General features: G+C 37.8%; 1 long non-coding RNA gene and 1 other non-coding gene across 2 annotated transcripts in view; both read right to left on the bottom strand.

Annotated features, from left to right (window-relative positions):
• LOC123614631 (uncharacterized) overlaps positions 1-21,798 on the bottom strand; it is a 432,359-nt gene that overhangs the window by 335,739 nt on the left and 74,822 nt on the right. The gene's annotated exons all lie outside the window — the stretch shown is intronic.
• LOC123614639 (U5 spliceosomal RNA) lies at positions 20,052-20,166 on the bottom strand. Its single transcript, XR_006722085.1, has one exon. It is a non-coding gene; the product is annotated as a U5 spliceosomal RNA (small nuclear RNA).

Here is a 21,798-nt window from a genome sequence, read left to right as displayed (position 1 = left end):
TGAGAGGTCCACTAACCTCACCTTGTAAGACCCAGATAAGGAAAGTGTTAAGAAATAACTGAATAAGCAATAGCAAGCCACTGTTTCCTGAACTTATGTTTCTTTCATTTATATTTCAGTCAGTGGTATAGGAATTGAATGATCTGGGAGATGGTCTCTTTGTAGCTCAGTGTTTATAACCTATAGACTGCAAATGTAAATATACATCCGTCACTGTCTGTTGACAGCATAAGTAAAATGTAGTTTATGTATTTATACATAAATAATATGTATTTATTAAAACTATTTTTAAATATGCAGATGTAACTGTGTTTAAAAAATTTGAAAAACCCATTTAAAATGATTCACAAGATCATAGCATAATCTTTTTTCAGCATGCAGTCCAATCAAGAGATCCTAAAAGTGTAAGTGCTCTTAAATATAAATATGCAAAATACTTTGATATTAAAAATAACTCTTCACATAACTCTTAAGAAGAAATGAACAAGTTAAGCCTCAAACATCATGTCATGACACACGGAAAGGAAGCAATTAAAGACTGTAGGGTACATCAATAGTAGCTGGGAGCAAACTTGAAGAAACTCCTGTTGGGTCAAATATGGAACAATCTGAGCTTCAAAGAGTATAACTATGCCTAATAGAAATATATCAAATATGCTTAAATCGAAAGGTAGTAATAATATTTAAAAAAAAAAAAACTAAATGTTCACCTTCAGAGGATTTTATGGAGTCAACTTATCTTGAAAACTGGTAAATAAAGAGAAAGGATCATCTTTAAAAATGCATTTATTCTGTGTTTCCTATATTAATTATACAACTAAGTAACTAACTAGTAGTTGAGGGGACATATCTATTTTTAAGTGTATCCCAAGTAACAAGTAAAAGAGAAATTACAGAATTAGGAGATCATTATTTTGTAATCCCCAATAAGTAAGTAGAACTAGGAATTGAGTTTGGTTTCCCTTCTCTTGCAAGCCCAAGAAGAGTTGTTGGTATTTTAGTGTTTTTAATTTTTATATGTTGTTAAGACAGGGTAGCAAGTTCCAGGCTTCTTACATGCAGAACTGGAAACCAGAAGTTTCATTTTGTTACCTTACCTGGCAAAAGAGACATTACAGATGCAATTCAGCTTACTAATCAGTTGGCCATAATACGGAGGTTACCTAAGTGGTCCTAACCTAATGAAAAGAATTCTTTAAAAGTAAAGAGTTTTCTTCATCAGTGTCAGAAGAGGAAGTCAGAGATTTGAAACACGAGAGGGATTCAACACAAGGGAGGTTCCTTATGCTGAGAACGTTAGGGCCACATGGAAGGACCTCAGAGTGAACTCTAGGAACCAAGAACAATCTCTGGCCAACAGCCAGCAAGAAGTCAGAGACCTCAGTCCTACAAACACAAAGAACTGAATTCAACCAATCACTTGAATGGCCTTGAAAATTAATTCTTCCCTAGAGCTTCCAGATGAGAACTCACCTTAGCAGACACCTTGGTTTCAGTCTTATGATATTCAGAGCCAGGAACCCACTCACAGTGTTCCAGACTTCTGACCTACAGAGCTGTGAGCTAATAGATGGGCATTATTTTAAGTTACTAAGTTTATGGTAATTTGTTATGCAGCAAGAGAAGCAAATACAAGCATCAACAGCTGCTTATATCTCATAAAGAGAGAAACCAGACATTAAATGCCTCCTGATTAAAAATATCACACACACACAAAATCAAAATATGCAGAACACAAGCATAAAGAAATCAGATAAAAAAGCATAGAGATGAAATAAAGTCTGAATAAGCCTCTGAATTCAGGAATCAATTTGCAAGAAAATAGAGGACAGAGGAACATGCTAAACTGCACCATGGCTGTGCAATGGCAAAAATCCAGACTATGGGAGAGGATAAAGGTCAAATGCTTCAGGTTTATCAGAAGATAAACTGGGAGAATAATGTGTTGGAGGGAGACCATGTAGACTGAAATACACTTAAAAGACATAACAAAACCTTTCAAAGGAAAAGACCAAATACAATGCCTATAGATACATGTGTGAGTGATAAACTATAAGATGATGCCAAAAAAAAAAAAAAAAAAAAAAAAGGATTACTGTAAAAGTCAAATTTGCATTTACTTTGTTGAGGGAGGAAGAGAAGAATTTCAAATTGGGATACAGCCAAGAAAGACTTCTGAAGTGGCTGGCAAAATTCTACTTCTTGACCTAGATGTTGAAAAATCTTGTTACATGCAATGAATACTTGTTGAATGAGCTAATGAATACATTAATCAAGGATAAAACAGAGATTTGAGTCATCATTATTTTTCCTGACAGCCTATAATGTTGCTGAAAAATTTAAACACAAAGCTCTTCACTGAGATAAGTTATGACTGTGACATTTAATCAGGAGATTCCCAAAGTCACCTGAACCTAGAAGAGAAAGATCACCTACCTTTTCCCTTCAGAAGACCCTCTCAGCTCTAGTCCCTACAAAGAGGGTCACAAGGTATGGTCCCATTTAAGAAACTCAAGTGCTTATAGGGCCCTTGAAGGGAACATAAATGAGTGAAACTGGCATATAAAATGTTATCTGGGAACAGGTGGTAAGATGTCAGCTGGGGGGAAAATAGGGAGTGTAGGGGATTATGGAAAACTGGGAGTCACTGAACTTCTCTGAAAGAGGGCAGAGACTTCTCTTTTATAGCCTTTTTGCAGATATGGGGGATCAGAGCCAAGTGTTGCCCAAGTGTTTTTCAAGGGAGTTTGGATATTTAAAGATTTATGTGAAATTCCTCCCCCTTTTTTTGTTATTAAATAATTCAAACATAAAACACTGTGTGGGCCAATGTTGTGAGTGCCAAACTAAACACTCTGAGGCCAGGTCCAGCCAAGAGGCTGCCAATTGGCTACCTCTGGTAAGGATCCAGGATGGGGACTTGCATATTTCTATGTCACCCCCCTGCTGCCACCCCAGCTGTTTCTAATATGCAGGTGTGTGCCAACAGCTTGTGTGCTGATTCCTAAGCTGCGGAAAGCATCTCAGTAGGGCCATTTTCAAGAAAAAGTCTTGGCAACAACTTATCTGAAAGCCCTTCAACTAGAGCAGCTCTTCTTCTCAAATCAAATCCTTATTAAACATATTCTACTCAGAAGGAAGCAGGAAAGGGTCGACCGGGTGTGGAAGGATACGATTCTCCATGCAGAAATAGTCAGGTCAACCACTGTCTACAGTGGTGGAAGACTGAGCAATTCCTCAAACTGTGTGAACCTCCCAGCCTAGATCTTTGTGTCACACAGGAGGGGAACCTTATCTACCTTCTGTCTTGAAACAGGGAGTTTGCACACAGCCCAGGGGTGCTGCAATATTGTGATGAACTAAAGCACATGCAGGCACTGAACGTTGCCAAGGCTTCGTGACCACCATTAGCACTGAGGCTTCATGTTATTACACTGCTGTCTACTGAGGAACTCCAAAACTACAATTACACAGCTGGTACCATTCATCCCTGTACCCTTGAGTGTGAAAAGAGAATTTGAAATTATAGTCTGAAATGGGCACAAAACTCCTACTGTAAAATAATATTATTTCCAGAAATCCCAAATTGTTATAATTTGGCTTTCAGTCCAAAAGAAAAAAAAAAAGATCCTAGGGGTCCAAAATTTCCAGCTAGATTCCAGATGTCTCACAAGAAAAAGCAAGAAAAGCTTTCTATACTTTGGACAGTCTTTCCAAAGATGTTGGCTTTTCTGAAGGCCCATTAGAAAAACAAACAAACAAACAAACAAACAAATCCATATTAATATGTTAAATAAAACTTTGTTACACAGAAAATTTCACAAGCCCTCCTGGTCCTATAGGTAGATGCCAATATCATTAAATTTCCCCAGCACACACTGTGGGCTTATTAAAATAGTACCAGGCAGAGGGGCTGGGCATTTCTGGGCATTTGTAACCCAACTGGAATGCTAGGTGCCTTTTGTAGGATTCCATAGGTGAGCAAGGCTTGCTGGAGAATTGAGTTTCTTCCTGTAACTATATTTTGTGGGGCCTTCTAGTATATATTCATCTCATCACTTTCCTTAAATAACAGGCACACATCACACCAAGGTGCATGTAGCCAAGCATACACTTTATGACAGGCACTATGTACATGTTAGGGCTGCAAAGAAGACTAAGGGAAAGTCTTTGTCTTGAAGAGCTCACAATCTGGTTATAGCTCCTGTCTGAGCCTCAATTCCTCTTCAGTAAATGAAGGGGGCTGGTTTAATAATTTCTGAAGTCCCTTTCAGTGATTCTATAATGTTGTTTCCAAGGATCTGATATATTCACGATGGCATCTGTCTTATTTTGTTTCAGGTGAAATATGGAACACGGAACAATGCAGGATACTCAGAAGAGGGTGGTATAATTCTTAGGTCAGGGCTTGGGTTGGTGTATAAGAGACTCCATTGGACAGACAAGGATGTGGCTTTCATCCTTGAACTCATCACTTAACTTCTGGGCCTAGAATACCAATTTGCATACAGAAGTGTAGGTTCATGATTGTTTAACAAAGGTTATAATATATGTCCTTAGTATTTTGAAACTGGGGAGCAATGTTGTTTCTTTTAACATCAAGTTGAGTTGGCATTGTATGCCCCATGACACCTTTGGCATTGTGAAAGAGAACAGAATAAGGAATAAAAAGACTACACTGCACAGGTAAGGAAACAATCCAAAAGAAAAATGAAAGATATTCTATGGATTTGGAAAAATTTTGGCAAACCACATGCCTGGTAAGGAGTTAATACCCAGAATATATAAGGAACTCACACAATTCAACAGCAACAAAACCACACAATTAAAAAATAGGCAATGGACTTGAATAGATATGTTTCCAAAGAAGATATACAAGTGGCCAACAGGTGTATGACAAGGTGCACAATATCATTAGTTATCTAGGAAGTACAAATCAGAACCACGTTGAGATGTTACGTAACAGCTGTTAGGATGACTGTTATCAAAAATAAATAAATAAATAAAATATAAGTGTTGGTGAGAAAACAGAGAAAAGGAAACCTTGTACACGGTTGGTGGGAATATAAACTGGCACACCTATTAACAGTATGGATTTTCCTCAGAAAAACTGAAAAGAGAACTACCATATGATCCAGCAATTCCTTTTCTGGATATATACTCAAAGGAAATTAAATCAATATCTTGAAGAGATGCTCCCATGTTCATTGCAGCATCATTCACAGTTGCTAAGATATGAAAACAACCTAAGCGTCCATCAAAGGATAAGTGGATAAAGAAACTGCAGCATGTATGTCAACTATATTTCAACTATAAACAAACAAACAAACAAATAAATAAGCTGTGAAAAAAGAAAAAATTGTAATATATATATATACATACATATATATGAATATTATTTAGCCTTATAAAAGGAGATCCTGCTATTTGCAACAACATGAATGAAACTGGAGGACAGTATGTAAAATAAAATTAGCCAGACACATAAAGTGAAAAAAACAAACAAACAAAAAGCAACTGCATGATCTTACTTACATTTGGGATCTAAAAATGTTAAATACATAGAAGCAGTGAGTACAACAGTGGTTACCAGGGTCAAGAAAGCTGGGAAAATAAAGATGTTGGTCAAAGGGTACAAAGTTGTGGTTAGGTAGTATGACTCAGTCCAGAGATCTAATGTACGGCATGATGACTATAGATAATAATATGATATTAAACACTGAAAATTTGTAAAAGAGTGTATTCAGGTGCTCTCATCACACACACTTAGACACAATATGGTGATTGTGTGAGAAGAAAATGTATTAAATAGCTTGACTGTAGTAATCACTTCACTATGTCTATGTATATCAAACCATCAGGTTGTCACCATATATATTTAGGCATACCGTGGAGTTCAGTTTCAACCACCATAATAAAGTAAATATTACAATAAAATGAGTCACACAAATTTTTTTGTGTTCTTAGTGCATATAAAAATTATGTTTATACTGTCTATTAAGTATGCAATAGCATGTCTAAAAATGTACATACATTAATTTAAAAATTCTTTATTGCTAAAAAAAAATACGCTAACCATCATCTGAACCCTCAATGAGTCATAATCTTTTTGCTAATAGAGGATCTTGCCTTGATGTTGATGGCTGCTGATGGATCACAGTGACTGTTGCAAAAAGTTGGGGTGGCAATTTCTTAAAACAGGACAACAATGAAGTGTACCAAATCAATTGACTCTTCCTTTCACAAGCGATTTCTCTGTAGCATGCTGTGCAGTTTAATAGTTTTATCCACTGTAGAACTTCTTTCAAAACTGGAGTCAATCCTCTCGAAACCTGCCACTGCTGTATCAACTAAGTTTATGTCATATTCTAAATCCTTTGATGTCATTTCAATCATCTTCACAGCATCTTCACCAGGAGTAGATTCCAGCTCAAGAAACCACTTTCTTTGGTCATCTATAAGAAGCAACTCCTCAGCTCTTTAAGTTTTATCGTGAGTTTGAAACAATTCAGTCACATCTTTAGGCTCCACTTTTAATTCTAGTTCTCTTGCGATTTTCACATCTGCAGTACTTCCTCCTCCGTAGACTTAAACTCCTTAAAGTCATCCATGAGGGTTGGAATCAACTTCTCCTAAACTTCTGTTATTGTTACTATTTTGATCTCTTCCCATAAATTACAGGTATTCTTAACAACATCTACAATAGTGAATCCTTTCCAGAAGGTTTTTAACTGACTTTGACCAGATCCACCAGAGGAATCATATCTATGGCAGCTATAGTCTTACAAAATATATTTCTTAAATATTAAGACTTGAAAGTCAAAATGACACCTTGATCCATGGGCTGCAGAATGAATGCTGTGTTAGCAGACATGAAAATAACATTCATCTTGTTGTACATTTCCATTAGAGCTCTTGGGTTACCAGGTGCATTGTCAATGAGTAGTAATATTTTGAAAGAAATCTTTTTTTCTGAGCAGTAGGTCTCAACAGCAGGCTTAAAATATTCAGTAAACCATGTTGTAAACAGATGTTCTGTCATCTAGGCTTTGTTGTTCCATTTATAGAGCACAGGCAGAGTAGATTTAGCATAATACTTAAAGGCCCTAGGATTTTTAGAATGGTAAATCAGCATTGGCTTCAACTCAATGTCACCAGCTGCATTAGCCATTAACGAGATAGTCAGCTTGTCCTTTGAAGCTTTGAAATCAGGCATTGACTTCCTCTCTTGAGCTATGAAAGTCCTAAAAGGCATCTTCTTCCAATAAAAGGCCTCCACTGAAAATCCGCTGTTTAGTGTAGCCACCTTCATTAATGATCTCGGCTAGATCTTCTTGATAACTTGTTGGCAGCTTCTACATCAGTACCTGCTGCTTCCTCTTACACTTCTGTATCATGGAGATGGCTTCTTTCCTTAGTTCTCTTGACCCAATCTCTGCTAGCTTCAAACTCTTCTTCTGCAGCTTCCTCATCTCTCTCAGCCTTCACAGAATTGAAGAGAGTTAGGGCCTTGCTCTGGATTAGACCTTGGCTTAAGGGAATGTTGTGGCTGGTTTGACCTTCTGTCTGGACCACTGAAGCTTTCTCCTTATCAGCAAGAAGGCTGTTCCACTTTCTCATCGTTCGTGTGTTCACTGAGGTAGCGCTTTCAGTCTCCTTCAGGAACTTTTCCTTTTCATTCACAACTTGTCTGACTGGTGCAAGAGGCTGAGCTTGTGACCCCTCTGGGCTTTTGACATGCATTGTTCACTAAGCTTAATCACTTCTAGCTTTTGATTTACAGTGAGAGATGTTCAACGCTTCCTGTCCCTTGAACACTTACTTAGAGGCCATTGTAGGGTTATTAATTGGCCTGATTTCAAAATCCTGCATCTCAGGAAAGAGAGATGTCTAAAGAGAGGAAGAGCAATGGGAGAACAGCCAGTCCATGGAGCAGTCAGAACACACACATCATGTATTGATTATTAAGTTCACTGTCTTACATGGGCACGGTTTACGGTGCCCCAGAATAATTACAACAGTGACATCAAAGATCACTGATCACAGATCACCATAACAAATATAGTAGTAGTAATAATAATAATAATAATAATAATAATAATAATAATAATAATAATAATAATAATAATAATAATAAAGTTTGAAATATTGAGACAATTACCAAACGTGACACAGAGACACAAGGACAAAGGCTATTGGAAAAATGGCACTGATAGACTTGCTCAAAACTTCAATTGCCACAAACCTTCAATTTGTAAAAACATAAAATAAAATAAACAAAGAAGAAATATCTGTGAAGTGCAATAAAGAGAAGCGTGATAAAACAAGTTATGCTTGTGATTTTTATTTTTAAAAAAGAAATAATAGAACAAACTTGGGTGTTAGAATCATCTGTGAAATGGGAAGAATACTTCAGAAGATTACTGCAAAAGAAATGAAGTATGCAAAGTATTTGCATATTTACTTATTACGATGACTACAGCTACTATTAAAATGCAATCTATATAAATGTTTATCTCTCTTTCTACACTTTCTAAGTAACCGACTACAGCTCCCTCCACACAGCCGCGAATAACCTTGATAATTCCTTATCTCCTTTGGGTTATTTTTGTTTGTTTGTTTTGTTTTGTTTTTGTTTTTTTACTATAAATAGTTCCACCATCCACAAGTTGTTCTGCTTTCCTACAAACCCTAGAACGTTTCTCATTAGCTCCATAGAAAGCACACCAAACCCAAGTAAGCGCTTAGCAAGTTAGTGGAATTGCTTTCCAGCAGAGAAGAAGACCTCTCTCCTAACCTGTCTGGGACCCCAGCCCTTCCTTGCCACCACTTGCTTCAAAGCCTTTAGTTGATTCACAGGGAACATTAATGAATGAAATTGATCCCTTGGGTACAAAGACGGCCATTGTCCTTGGCATGCTTCTCCCTGAAGCCAGCTGCCCTTTAGGCTCCGTAAGCTATAGAAGGCTAAAACAGTGCTGTTGACACATCACACCTGCTTCCCAGGGCACATCTCATCCAACACCAGCCAGACTACAACCCTGGGCCACATTTAATGATTCTGCAGCGTTCAGATTAACTCTTTTGCTTGACTGGCTTTTATGGACGTAGCCAAGTCCATTTGGTCTTGTTTTAATAACATCCCAATAAAAGAGCTGGGAAATTAGATGCTAGGAATGACATTTAAATCCTCCATTTCCCTTTGCTGCAATAATAGCCTTTTTGATAATAAAGTAGATAAATTTTATTAAATGATATGAAGTTTTTCCATTTGAAAGCAATTAAAAAATGCTTTCAGTTCAGAATTATAAAACTATTCACTTCAGATTCGAGGCTGACACTTTTATTGGGAATCTGAGTTATAACATGTTCAGCTCTATGCCCATTCATTGGCCCCTGATACTTCTGCCAACTTTTTATGGTTTTATGTGAAAGTACAGTATTTAAGCCTCCCCTAAATTCATGAGCTTCCCTTGCTTCTGAAAAAGGCTCCTCAGTGTCTTAACAATGCACAACCAGGGCTGATGTTTATTTAAAAACATCTGCTCCGTCCTTTGTGATGTAACATACTAAAGTAGCCTGACATTTTAAATACTTTTTCTTTACACTTTGTGTCAAACAATGAGAGAACGTAACTACTTTCGTGATGAAAAACTGTTCAGGGCAATTACAAGATGATACAGTAAGTGGACTAAATGGTACCCAAAGTAATCAAAGGCAAACACCGGGATTAGCCCGAAGGCTGCAAAAGCCCACTTTTATGGAGATTTCTAGTTCCCTAAATATCTCTATGATTATGCTTTACATCTTAGTGCTTCCTAATTGATAATGAAAATATTCCCTTGTTATTTTATTTTTTAAGATAAGAAGGTGAATTACTAATTTTTAAAGTTTTCGACAAATCAGGACAGGCAAAAAAAAAAAAAAAAAAAACAACTATCTCTACATCCCTGATTGCTATATCCACCTGGCAGCCTAGAGGGAACAGAAACTCTTTTAGTGCTACTGACCACTGATTCACTTGAAACCACTTTTCATAGCCACCCTTACTTATGTCCAGTGCAGAAGTGAATTAGGGATGTAAGGAAATGCAGTTTTTTTTCACTTATGTGCATATGAATCATTTAACTACCGGAATATTGCCCAGTAGAGACCCTGTTCAACTTACTTTGATGATAAAATATTGTTTCTAAAATACCAGGTGCTTCTAATATTTTCCAACACAGTTTTTTATCAGTCTAAACACAACTTCAACATTTCCCCAGAAACACACATACACATACGTAAGAAACTGTTTTCTGCTATAGATTGGGCAAAAGTAAACTTTGGGTTGGACTCTGTTGATAATAACAGATTACAAAAGCCTTTAATCAAGAGAAAACTTTATTACTGAAGACACTTGAACATTCTCTTGGGTATGATATCTGGAGCAAAGGTGACATTGAAAGAAAATGAAAGTCAAGCGTGGCTAAATTTCCTAAGGAGCAATTTGACAGCCACAATACACCCAAAGCAGAAGACAGCACAGCTCCGTTTATTTGCAGGGTGAAGAGTGATTTCTCACTGTTGTTGAAAACCTATTCTGCAGTCACAGAAACACAGGTTGCCAGTGCCAGGAAGAAGCCTGAGAATATTCCAGCAAAAAGAGATACTGTTCTACCCTGACCAGTCTGGCAGGAAGGAGCCCCTGCTCTGCCTGACTCAGGAGGGCTCCGTGCTCATCCTCGGTGTGAACTTCTGACTGTCCTCCCTCATTCCACACACTTGGGCATCTGCCACCGCATGGGTTCGCGATTTGGGATTAACACAATTGCTCACAACAGTGCCCAAGTGAATTCCTGAAAAGGAGCTAGGAGTAGAAGGCCACAGGATCTGTGAGAGCAGACACAACAGGGAAATGTTATTCGTGACCTTTTATAATATCCTGGCTCACTTTGGTCCATAAATCTCCTTTTCTGATCATACCAATCTACCCTGTGAACACACAGGCCTTTGATTGCCTCTTTATTAGCTTAGCAAATGGAGTGATGGGTGAGCTTCTGTCACGGTGCTGACTCTGTTACAAAGTGTAAAGGGAATTCCCATCCACCCACAGGCCAGGAGGTGCCCAAATGTCAAAATGCATCTGTTTTATGGACATTCAACAGGAATGTTTTATCAAAAAGCACAGTCATAAATCTCTACCAGCTGCCACTCTCTACTGGACCCTTCCAATCACCATATAATATGTCAAAGCATCTCCCATATTAAAAAAAAAAAAAAACTCCCCCTTTAACCCACATCCTCCTCTAGCTACCTGCCACAGTATTTCTGTCCCTCTCTTTACAGTAAAACCCTTAGGAGTAAAGAGTTGTGCTCCCTGTCTCCATTTCCTCTCCTCCAAGTTTTTTTTTTTTCTTTTAATCACTCCAATTAGGCTGATGTCGTCACCATCAAACAAAACATTTATTTTCAGTGTCACGAAAAAACAGTAACAACTCCATGTTGACCTTTGCTCGTTGGCTGATTTCTTTCAGCCTCCTTTGTTTATCTCTCTTCACACCCCTAAATTTTAAATTCTGAAGCATCTGGAAGTTCAGCCTTAAGACCTCATCTCTTCTTTATCTACTCTCTCTTACTGGGTGATTACATACAGACCACAGGATTAGATTCTATTTATGTGTTGACGACTTCCAAAGTAGATCTCAGGTACAGACTTCTCCACCGAAGACCCTACCTGCTTCCTCAACACTCTCACCTTGATGTCCCATAAAAATACATAACCTAATCTGTTAATTCCCTACAAACCCTATTCCTTCTGAAGTTGTCTCCATCATAGTAAATGACAATCCCATCCTTCAACATGTTCTGGTTCACCATATCCCTCCCACCTTAAAATTAAACTCATCCTTGGACCTTTCCTTTCTTCATGCCTTGTGTCCCACCTGTCAGCAAGTTATTTTATTTCTAGAATCTAGTCTCTTTTTACCTCCCTGGTTCAACCTACTATCATCATGCACCCAGGTTCTGCCAAAGCCTTCCATCAGGACTCCTTGCTTCCACCCTCTACCTCAAATGTATATTCTATACAAAGCAGCCAAAGATATTTAAATCATATCTTTTAAATTACCATATAGCAAAATTGATTCTTTGGTGTACAGTAGCATGACCATGATCATCCTAGAATCAAATCCTCCAATGGCTTCTTGAAGTCACCACCAGGGCCCTCAAAACCCTATGCAGTCTGACCACCAACCACTTTTCTCCACTCCTTGCTCTAATCCAACACATGGTATGCCTTGCTGTTTCTTAAACCCAATAGTCACTCTCTTACCTTTTCCTCTCCTCTGTCTGTGATGCTCATCTCCTGAATATACGCAGAACTTCTTCCAGGTTATTCACTCGGATGTCATCTTATCAGCAGAGTTTTCTCGAACTATCCTATCTAAAAATGAACCCCCAACTCTCTATGACACATACTATATTTTTCTTTCCTTCACAGCACTTGTCACACTATCTGAACTACTATTTCTACTACCGGGTTATTTGTTTGCAGGCTTATTACCCATCTCCCCTTACTAGTATGCAAGCTTAATGAGAGAGAGCATTTGTTGGTCACTGCTATATGCATTTGTCAAAAATAGAGTATGATTCATGTAGTAGGACTCAAATATATGTGAAATCATTAAATCAACACATTAAAGAATGTTAGATCTAGAAAGGACCACAGCAAACATCAAATTAAATAGAGTTTTTCATACATTCCTCAGCCAGTAGAAAAAGTCAGTCTACCAGTAAAGGAGCAATAATTTACAGATCATTTACAGTATCCTTTACTTTACAATGTAAAAAAAAAAAGTAGATTTTTCAATTTCTAAACTTTAGAAGACATTTAAGTAAGGATGATAATGGACAGCAGAAAATTCTACAAACTAAGGGAAACTTTAACTAATTACAATTTCCTCTGTTCATGTACACATATACATACACACATGACAGTTATCTCAGAGAAGAAATAAAAGGCTTAATGGGCAAGCTACAACCACAAATGACAATAAGGGAAAAGGAGAGGGTGAAGGGAATGGTAGTCTGTTTACACATGCTTAGCTGGATGATAAAGCAAGTTTGTAGCAAAGAAAACTGGTGATACCATGCATGGTAGACAATCAACTTCCTGTGTAGGGAATCTGTGGTAAGAATCTATTTTAGATCAGTCAATTTTCTTTAAACAGGGTCTGTGATTAAGATTCTCTTCTAAGTGGCACTACATACCACTGCCGATCACAATTCTATGAAAAGACTCCATCCATGCAAGTGTAAGCTTTAGAAAAACAAGACTAAATGGGACAATGTACATTCTGATGAGAGCATCAGATTTTACATATACACATGCCACACACACAAACACACCTAATTTCCATCTCTCGTTTCCATAAGAATCCTCTTCTAGATGAATGTTCTACTTCTAGTACTGATGGAGACAATATACTTAATACCTTTATAAGTCACATTATGGAAACTCCCATAAAAAGGGAGGTAAAATGTAATCGGGAAAGAGCAGATTGTAGAAGCAAGGGTAGCAGGTTTGAGGCCAATTAGAAGCATTGAAGTACTTTGTCAAATGTCCACCCACTTTTTTAGTACCCTGAGTTTTAGATTCAAACAGTCTTGGATTCAAATCATGGATCTAGAAACCACCACCCGTGTGACCTTGGAGAACATTCTTAACTCTTAGAGCTTCATATGTCTTCTTTACAAAATTGAGCACCCTTGCTGCCCCCATAAACCACAAGGCCAATGTGAAAAAGGAGTAACACTGGTAAAGAGGCTGGTACAGCTCTTAATATACAGTGTGTTCCCTCATATGTACTGCAGTTCGGTATCAGTCTTGCCAAGTGAGTCCCATTAAAGTGGAATGTATAGTGTGTCACCTGTTCTCCAGTGAAAAAATGATAATTGTATTGTGTGCTTGTTGAGTACTCAATTCTTTAAACTTGATTACAGTTCTATGGCATCTCCACTGGATTTTAATCTTGTTCTAAAACGTTATGAATCTGTTCCCTCCCTCCTGATCTTCTTTCATACTGACTGGTCACTTCAGCTAGATCCTTGCAAATAGAAGAGTTAACCAATTTTACAATCTAAAGGATTTCTATGACGATTTGTGGAAAAGACAGAAAAGAAATGTAATTGTCTTCAGCCAAGGCCACCTACAAACTCACCAGTATATCTCACCAACCTCATCTCATAACACATACTCCTCTTACAAATCCTCACTCTCAACAACCAACTCCAGGTTTAACCCCTTCTCCATCTCTGACCTCATCACACCAACAGGGATCTCCACCCAACTCACCTCATCTGTCATAAGGAAATACGGAATGGTCCATGTGTTTTTTCCAAGTATTCATTTCTCACAATGTCCCACAGAGAACACTCCAAAACAGGGAAACTGACTGCTATGGGAAACAGCTTCTAGCTCCAAAAACTTTTCATTTAAATAAATATACATTTCCATTTCCATCTATCTGTCCAATGAAAGAATAGTTAAGATGTCAGATATCCAATTCTACTAAGAAAATAAAATCAGTACTTGATAATGTGCTTTGTATGTATAAAGTGTTTTAGTGTTAAGAACTATACATAATTCAAATCATTTTTAAAGTAATTTTCTAGAAAAAGCCAAATTGAAAAGAATGGGAAAGACAAGTCTATTCTTTTTTGGTTGCTTTTTTCTTTTTCTTTTATATAGGTACACAATTATGATAAAAATATGTAGTTTCCAAGACACATTTTGTTTTCTAAATAAATAACAATCAAATTAACGGTGCAAATCTTTGCATTCAAGAATAAATCAGAATTTTCCTACAAATACTTTAGCCTTGAGGTTGGAACACAACTGTAAATTTCAGACAAACCCAGATTTTTTTTAAATCACATTTCTGGTTAACAGAAAGCAAGAACATGAAATTTTAACTTTTGTTAGCCCAGGAAAATTGTCACAAGCTGGAAGCATTTGTGACATAGGTTTGCTGATGTGAACAAAACAACAGAGGGGTAGCTATTTTAAAAATGCATAAGCACCTACTATGTGCTATGCACTGTGCTGAACAATGCGATGTCAGACCATCCTATCAATTATTTCATTAATGGGAAAATACATGGGAATGCTATCATTTGTCATCTTTAAAACACTTTAGAGTTTACAAGGGACATTCACTATCTACTCGTTCATATATTTTATTTTATTTTTTCCTACTAGTTCATGTAAAGTCTTTATAGCAAGTATTATGTGGTGGGTTGATTGATCCAAAAGACAAAAGAGGATGAAGAATTCTGCTTTGTTCCCAGATGTGGCCTACACAGAGCTTTCCCATGGTCATTTTAAAGCTCTGAAATGTCTCGGGAAGAAAGCAGCATGATGTGTGTAAAAATGTGATCAGAACAAAACAGTCATTCCTTATAATAGATGTATCTGAAAATGATAAGAAAGAATTAAGTAAAAGCCAGTAAAACTAAATCACTGATCCAGACAGAAGAGGCATTTGAACCGCACTTTTAAATTATGGTAAAATTTATTTTTTTTTTATTTTTTTTTTAATTTATTTTTTATCCCAAGTTTAAATCAATAGGTATATATGCTTCCAAGCCTTTAAGAAGACATGGATTCAAAAAGATGTCCAAGATAATTTGACCTCAGCATATTGAGAAAGAGAATTAACTCAAATGGATAGCGCGTACGGTTTCAACCCTCAGACAGGCACGTGCTGCACTCAGTGGGAACTGCGTGGGTGTTAGTGAGGGGAGAACTGGCCTGAAATAATTACAGAGACTTTTATGAACTTGAGCAAAATATATCATTAAATGTTTAGTTTCTACCAAGAACTACAGCTGCCCAGAAAAATCTTCATTCTGCTTTAATTTTGCCGAATGGCTAGGTATCAAACAGAACTCTTTCATGGTTTACTGAAAGTGTTCTTATTTTTTCTGGTAGGTTGGTTCAACCAGCAGTAAATAGTATAAAAAGAAAGAAACAGAAGATAGATAAGATATTGATTATTTACAGAAATTACCTTTTCTATTTTTTGTATATTTTTACATAAAGATTTAACTATTCACTAGATAATTAAGTAATTTATTTACTTTGGTAACTAGCCAGGCAAAAATATCTAAATTCTACTCTTGGAAGTAAGAATTATCTAATCATTCACAAGCTCTTATAATAAAACATTTATCATGAGTCATTAATCCATTAGGACTTATTTTCCGTCTCATCCTTTCACTAGCACCTTACTTTGAACGTAGTCAAGTTTGGCTGCAATTTTTCCTTTTATCATATATCACAGTTACAGGACGGGATGCACCAAAGCTGGATTCCAAAAACCCTGCACTCTGCTTGAACTTGGCATATAGAAACTCAACCACTGACTCTAGGGCTGAGACTCATCCAGCCTCAAGGCCTGAGATCACGCTTGGATCATGGGGTACTAGATGTTTAGGGTTAGGAGAAAAAATGTCTAGGTGCAACATTATCTCGCAGAGATTTAAAATTACTTTAATTCACAGGGCACCATTCCTGTGGTCCTAAGGGTAGGACTAAGAAGGCTCTCCCTGCATCAGATCTTCTCACCTATGACCCTATCCTCAATCCTTCCACCTTCTAATTTGCATTGTTCTGGTCTGGTAGCCTTCCCTTAATTAATACACTTACACACTACAAAAGAGACCGCTTGAATGTTTCTTAGGCCTGAATAACACCAACATACGTCTGCAGCTTCCTGTTCAATAGCAAGCTACGTTTCCTCAGAAATTACTAATAGTGAAAGAATACAACATAAATAGATATCTGTATGAAATCTGATTTTTGATGACTCAAAAAGGTAGCCAGTGTTGCACTAAGAGAGGCAGAGGAGGAAGTAAAGGACGATTGCACTAAAGGTAAAAAGATTTGCATCTGAGTCCCTTTTCTCTCATTTATGAAAATTACTACTGCTCTGTCCCTGTCATCATATTGTTATAAAACTTAAGCTAGTGTTCAAGAACATATTTTGTAAACTACAAAGCAGCAAGAATATATATGTCATCATTGTAATAATCTCTGTTGATAACCTAAAACTGCAATTTATTGAGCACCATACCTGGATTTATGCTGGCAACTGAAGAAATAAACAGTGGGGATATAGGCCCAAATAAGCCAAAAAGTGCACAGTAATAGCTACATTATAGATGAGGAAACTGAGGGTCACAGAGATCAAGTGACTTGATCAAAGACACACAGCTACCAAGTGGCAAGGGCTGAAATTTCACCTGCAATCTGCTTGCCTAAGAGTCACTAGTTCTTGGGTCTACACTAATGAGATGCATTGTTTCGAAGGCCCAAATTCTCACAGAGGTTAATGGTTCTGCCTCCAGGGGATAAGCTCACCCAGAAGAAACCAAGTAGACTGAGCCACTGAAGAAGCACAGAAGAAAAAGAAACATAAAAAACAAGAAACAGGAAAGAGCTAGGTGCCTTTTCCTTATGAAGAACGAGCATTTGAGGAAAGGTCATATACAATAATTTGAACAAGTTAGGACGTGACATAGATAACCATATTTCCTTGATTCTTTTCAATTTAGAAGATGTACTTTAAATGTTTTGTTTGTTGTTTTCCCAAACTGGGACACAGCTTATAATTGATTATCCAAAGCAATTTGTCAGCAGCTAGACCGAGAAGTAATTGTGAGGACCTTGTCCCCTCTCACTCATCCATGAACACAGCTCATACACAAGTCACCTGTTCATCAGGAGTCACCTCTGGTTAGTAATTCTTATTGGGAACATCACTCACAGCTTCAAACTCAGGTTTAGAATACCAATCGTTATTTAAAATGCCTCAAGAAGACAGTACTATGAAGCAACGTTGAAAATGTAAGTTTGTTACATAAGCAGAATGCTTGTCCCACACCAGGCAATTCAATTAATGTCAATAACAGGTGAGAGTTTCTCAACATTGACCATTTTTTTCAAGCTAGGAAGGCAGCAGTGACAGCAGCAGTCAGGGTCTGAGCCATGTTAATGGAGAGAGAAGCAAGCCCATTACCGGTGTCTTCTGTATCCTCCCAGACAGGACACACTGTCTTTCAAGCATCAAAAATTTGTCAGGAAGATTCTGGCTTCTCTCAAAAGAAGTTATTGAATTTCTAGCGAGAGGTCATTCAATTAAGGGGGGGGGGGAGGAAACTCTGGTCTTCTCTGACAAAACTCTGACAAACCTCAAATTATACCTTCAGTCTTAAAGGTGCTAAGTCAAGATAACAAATATGAGTTGAACAAAGGTAGACTGTCACCATGATGTTCTCTGTAATCCCTAATGGCTAAATTGATTCAGGGGGAAAAGAAAAGTTGTAGTCCTTATTTTCAGGATTAGTCTCAATATGGATGTTGAACCAAAGAGAAAAATAGTATGTGCCACATGGATTAATAGAAAATAACTAAAATAGCACATTTAAGCCATCCTCCCCCAAATGTTACTATTAAATCTAATGATCAATTTATTATTATTGGTATCATAGAGTTAATGATATGTGATTAAAACTATAAAAGTGAATAATCATCAGTACTAACCAGGCATTGTCTTGATTCTTGCTTTTGTCTCCTTTAAACCTCACTATGATCCTATCTGAGAGGCATGTTATTTCCATTTTACAGATAAGAAAACTGAGATTCAGACAGAGATAAAATTCATTTTCACGACCCGGCTGTGAAAGGAGTAATCCAGAATGTTAACCCAGGTGTCTCTCCTGACTGGTTCCACCCCTCACTGACCACACTACATGGGTGAATCTGTCACTGAAGGAGCATTATTTGTCATCTATCTAAAGACGTTCCAGAGCTAAGACAACACGGCTCCCTCTAATAGCCAAGGATGATCCAAAGGATACTGAAAAGACTGAGCTTTGGAGATCTCTTTCATTTCTAAATTATCTGTTTGCTACACCATTGATTAAACTACTCTCTATGGGCCGTGTGTTAAGAACACATACAGGGCTTTCCTGTGTTTTTTTCCAGACACTCTAGGAGAGATTCTTGCCAAATGAAATGTGATATGCCCAGAGAAGCATCTCATGCCTTTTGACAGGGGCTTCTTAGGCACATGGGTTATGTCACTTTTGTTATCTATAACTCTTCTCTCCCACAAGCCCTGATAATACAAAGTAGACAATAAAACAATTAAAGTGGAACTATTTTTCAACTACCTCTCATCGGCAGCAGATCATTCACTCCTAACCTGGCTAGACTGTTCCATCTCACACTCCAATCTCAGCTTATCTATAAAGCAGAGAGAGCCCCTCTCTGATCCCCTCCCTTAGTTTAATTCATCGGTCATTTAATGATATCAAAACCAGACACATCCAAATGTCTCCATTCCCTGACACACTGCAGATGGCCATGCTTCTGGTTTCTGAGGGAAAGTGGCAATGCCAAAAAGGTTCAGAGGCTCAATTCTTTCCTTTTCTCCCCACAGTAAGCTGTCTCTGCGTATTACACGTGCATGTGTGTTTACTCACCCACACCACAGATACACCCACACATATACACCGCATCATCTGTGTGTGTGATCACATTACACCCTTCCCTTGACTGGGAGAGATTAAGTTGGTTGTAGTCACAGGCCTCTGTTTTTGCTCTGTTAGGTTCTCTTGCCTGATGTCTTCAGCAGGGAGATATGTCTTTAAATCATGCATTGTGCAAATTAAGCCAACAGTAGCCTAATTTCCATGTCACCTACCTAAATATTCCACATATCAGCAGACTACGTAGACATTCCATTCATTCGGCAAATATTTTTTGAGGTACCCCTTACTTCAAGGTCCAGCTTAACTATCACTGTATCACCAAGGAAAAGAAGATGCACCCTCCCCACCCAAACAAAAAGAAACACGCTATTTTCATTTAGCGCAATGGATTCAGCTTATTCCTGAGAGCTTTTCTGACCCAAAGAGAGGAGAGAAATCTGGAGGGAGGGCTGGGGACAGTGATTGTATTTATTTTTATTTTTTTCAACAGTCTATTTTTCAATATCATTATTAGTCTTGCAAGTGTAAGTCCTCAAAAAATTGAGTAAAACTCAAAATTGTTCCTCTCCACAGAAATCTTTAGTAAAAGGAGATAGATCTATGTGATCTGAAGAGAAACCAGATTATAGTGATTTTTTAACACTTTTCATTCCCTATTAGTTGTCATTCTTACTTTTACAAACATTGTTTTTTTCTATGAACATGAGAAATATGGCTGTTAAATGGCAGCTCCTTGTAAACCCTCTACATGCCAGCGCAAACAACTAACAATGTAAGTTCCTTATCTTTGTGAAATCTAGTACATATTCAGAAGGGTCCAATATATAGCCTATGAATCCAAATTTTTTAAAGCCAAGTATTTGTAAGACACCTATCAGGTATGCCTGTGCAATGATACAGTCACATGTTTCTCATTAGTTTTCTTCACCCTCACTGAAAAAAATAAATAAACCAAGTTTTTGCTGTGTGTGTGGACACAGTCAATTCACTCAGGACTTTAAATCCTACGTGGCTTGAGATCAGTGGAAGTGACAATTAATGAGGAAATATGTCTTACATCTCGATTTTAGTAAATTAATTAAATTATATTCAGAGGAAACAGGGCTTTGGTGTGGCTGTTTCAATGCTCAGGTGAGTCCAGGCTTAAGGTAGTCCAGGGAAGGGTGTAAGGGGATCACACACTCAGAGCATGTGGTGTATATGCATGTATATGTTGAGTGTATCTGTGGTGTGGGTGAGTAAACACACATCCACACGTAAACATGCAGAGACAGCTTACTGCGGAGAGAAAAGAACTAAGCATCCAACCCTTTTTTTGCATTGTCACTATCCCTTGGAAACCAGAAGCATGGACATGCGCACGTAGCAATACACATCTGCACTGTCCTGGTGGCAGGTGAGGAGACAAAAATGTGCCACGGGATCCTGTCTTCTGATCTCCCATGATGAAAGTTTGGAAGTCAGCAGCATGTACTCTTCTCTGCAGGGAGACTTGTAAGGATGCTGAAGGACCAACTCGATAAGTCTCAGAGATTTCCCTCTGAATCTACACTCCAAACTTCTTAAAGCCCATGGAGAGAGTCCACCTTCTTCCCCCCTTCCCAGAGTTGATGGACAAGAGAATGGTATGTTTCAGTCTCTGTTCCATGGAGGATAGAGCAGTATCTTTGGAAAAGAAAAAAAAAAAATGAGATCTGTGACTTTAAGTCAAGCAAAAGCTGAAACCTTGGAAACAGACATTCATATGCCTAAGTTCCAAAAGTCGCAGGGGAAAAAAAAGGGAAAGTGTGGAAAAGAAACTTAAAATACATTCACTTTTCCTTTCTTCCCACTTGTTACACTGTGTTAAAGCTGGCTTTTCTGTCTGTCACTCACTCCTACTCCCATTCCCACTCCCCAGCCATCAACAGTATAAAAGCTCCTCGAAGAGAAGGACCGATTTCCATTCTATCCCTGTGAAATAACTAAGAGTCGATGCTCAGCACATATGTATTCAAATAATGTGTTCGCCAGAAAGGAAAACTTGTTTAAGGTGTTGGGGGCCAGAGTGCCACCAGCACCTAGTGAACCATGAAAACTCATTCTTCACCTCTTGGTCTTGTTTGGGAACAGATGACCTGGAGTTTAGCGTGTCCTGGTCACTGACTAGCCAGGAGATTTTGGATAACTCATTTTACTGTGCTGAGTTCAGAGACATTAATAAGGTTGCCAATCTCTCAGCCTGGGAAGTAGCAGACACGTTAAAAAAGGCCTCAGGTC

The sequence above is a fragment of the Camelus bactrianus genome, chromosome 15 (assembly GCF_048773025.1).
Source record: "Camelus bactrianus isolate YW-2024 breed Bactrian camel chromosome 15, ASM4877302v1, whole genome shotgun sequence".
NCBI classification, from domain to species: Eukaryota; Metazoa; Chordata; class Mammalia; order Artiodactyla; family Camelidae; genus Camelus; species Camelus bactrianus.
Note: the sequence above shows the minus strand (reverse complement) of the source record. Positions and strands in the feature narration are given on the sequence as shown.